Source organism: Apium graveolens, chromosome 11 (genome assembly GCF_009905375.1).
Source record: "Apium graveolens cultivar Ventura chromosome 11, ASM990537v1, whole genome shotgun sequence".
Classification (NCBI taxonomy): domain Eukaryota; kingdom Viridiplantae; phylum Streptophyta; class Magnoliopsida; order Apiales; family Apiaceae; genus Apium; species Apium graveolens.
In genome coordinates this window covers 182,912,314-182,914,586 of record NC_133657.1, presented here as the reverse complement: position 1 = coordinate 182,914,586, position 2,273 = coordinate 182,912,314, and the positions used below count along the sequence as shown (strand labels likewise).

Below are 2,273 nucleotides of genomic sequence, written 5' to 3'. Positions count from 1 at the left end.
CAAACTCGTTCTCGTGCTCGCAAGAGGACCTTAGATACAGCTGAAGGAAAAGACGAAGTTATTGATACTCCGGAGAAGTTAGATTTTGAGGATTCGGATTCAGGAACTGAGCAGAAAGAACCAGTAAACATGGGAGATCGTATTGTTCAAGCTGATCCAGCTCTTATGGATTTTTCTCGGCCTAAAATTGATGACATTCAGTCAAGCATCCTTCATCCGGCTATTCAAGCTAACACCTTTGAAATCAAGCCGGGCACTATTCAGATGGTGCAGAATTCTGTTTCTTTTGGAGGAGCGGCAACTGAAGACCCCAACATGCACATAAGGAATTTTGTCGAGATCTGCAGCACTTTTAAGTATAATGGCGTGACTGATGAGGCTATCAAGTTGAGGCTTTTCCCATTCTCACTGAGGGATAAAGCTAAAGACTGGTTACATTCTGAACCAGCTGGGTCCATCACTACGTGGCAAGATCTTGCGCAAAAGTTTATGGTGAAGTTTTATCCAATGGCAAAGACTGCTGCTATGAGGAGTGCTCTTACTCAGTTTGCGCAGCAACCCACAGAATCTATGTGCGAGGCTTGGGAACGCTACAAGGAAATGTTGAGAAAATGTCCACATCATGGAATGCCGGATTGGATGGTAATCACTGGATTTTATAATGGTTTGGGGGCCCAATCTCGGCCCATGCTCGATGCAGCAGCTGGAGGCGCCTTATGGGCCAAAAGCTATACTGAGGCGTACAATCTTATTGAGACGATGGCTGCAAATGAGCATCAAAACCCAACTCAGAGGATGACATCAGGCAAGGTAGCAGGTATTCTGGAAGTTGATGCAGCCACCGCTATTGCAGCCCAGCTCCAAGCGCTATCAATGAAGGTTGATTCTTTGGCTACGTATGGAGTTAATCAAATAGCTATGGTTTGTGAGCTTTGTGCAGGTTCTCATGCTACAGATCAGTGTTCTCTTGTCAACGAATCTGTTCAGTATATGAATAATTATCAGCGACAACAACAGCCTGTGCCAGCGACCTATCATCCTAACAACAGAAATCATCCAAATTTCAGCTGGGGAAATAATCAGAATGCTATTCAGCCACCATATTAGCAAGGAGTGAGTAAACAGTTTAACCCACCTGGATTCCAGCAACCACAGCAGTATGCTACAAGACAATCATATCCTCAACAGGGAAGTGCAGCTGCACCTACTAGTGCTGATTTTGAGGAACTTAAGCTGTTGTGCAAGAGTCAGGCGGTTTCTATCAAGACCTTGGAAAATCAAATCGGTCAATTAGCCAATGCAGTGCTCAATCGTCAACCTGGCACTCTTCCCAGTGACACGGAAGTACCAGGCAGGAAGGAAGCTAAAGAGTAAGTCAAGGCTATTACCTTAAGGTCTGGAAAAGTAGCTGATGCTGAAAAGGCAAAAGAAGTCGAAGCTGAAGTTAGAGATGAAGAATCTAAGCAAAGGGAGAAAGCGGCGGAACCAAGGAAGACTACTGTTGAACACACTCTGCGTGAGGCTAATACAGGGGAGAAATAGCTCTATCCTCCACCACCTTTTCCTAAGAGATTGCAGCAACAAAAGCTGGATAGACAGTTCGGGAAGTTTCTGGAGGTGTTCAAGAAACTTCACATCAATATACCTTTCGCTGAGGCTCTCGAACAAATGCCTAGTTATGCGAAGTTTATGAAGACTATTCTTTCAAGGAAGGTGAAACTGGATGACCTTGAAACCGTTGCTCTCACGGAAGAATGCAGCGCGGTTCTGCAACAAAAGTTACCACCTAAACTGAAAGATCCAGGAAGCTTCACCATTCCTTGCACCATTGGCAATCTAACTTTTGACAAGTGCCTTTGTGATTTGGGAGCAAGCATTAATCTGATGCCGTTGTCGATCTTTAAAAAACTGGATCTGCCTGATCCAAAACCCACATACATGTCGCTACAATTGGCGGACCGTTCCATTACTTACCCAAGGGGCATAGTTGAGGATGTGCTCGTCAAGGTGGATAAGCTCTTCTTTCCTGCTGATTTTGTTATTCTGGATTTTGAGGAAGATAAGAAGATTCCCATAATCTTGGGGAGGCCTTTCTTGGCTACTGGCCGTACCTTGATAGATGTGCAAAAAGGGGAACTTACTATGCGGGTTCAAGATCAGGATGTGACCTTCAACGTATTCAAGGCAATGAAATTCCCTATAAAAGATGAGGAGTGCTTAAAAGTGGATGTGATTGATTCTGCGGTTACTTCGGAACTCGATCACATGCTAAT

The 2,273-nt window shown here is 44.5% G+C and overlaps 1 non-coding gene across 1 annotated transcript; it reads right to left on the bottom strand.

Moving 5' to 3' along the window:
* Nucleotides 1-522: 522 nt before the first annotated feature.
* On the bottom strand, nt 523-629 carry LOC141699049 (small nucleolar RNA R71). Its single transcript, XR_012565539.1, has one exon. It is a non-coding gene; the product is annotated as a small nucleolar RNA R71 (small nucleolar RNA).
* Nucleotides 630-2,273: the final 1,644 nt, after the last annotated feature.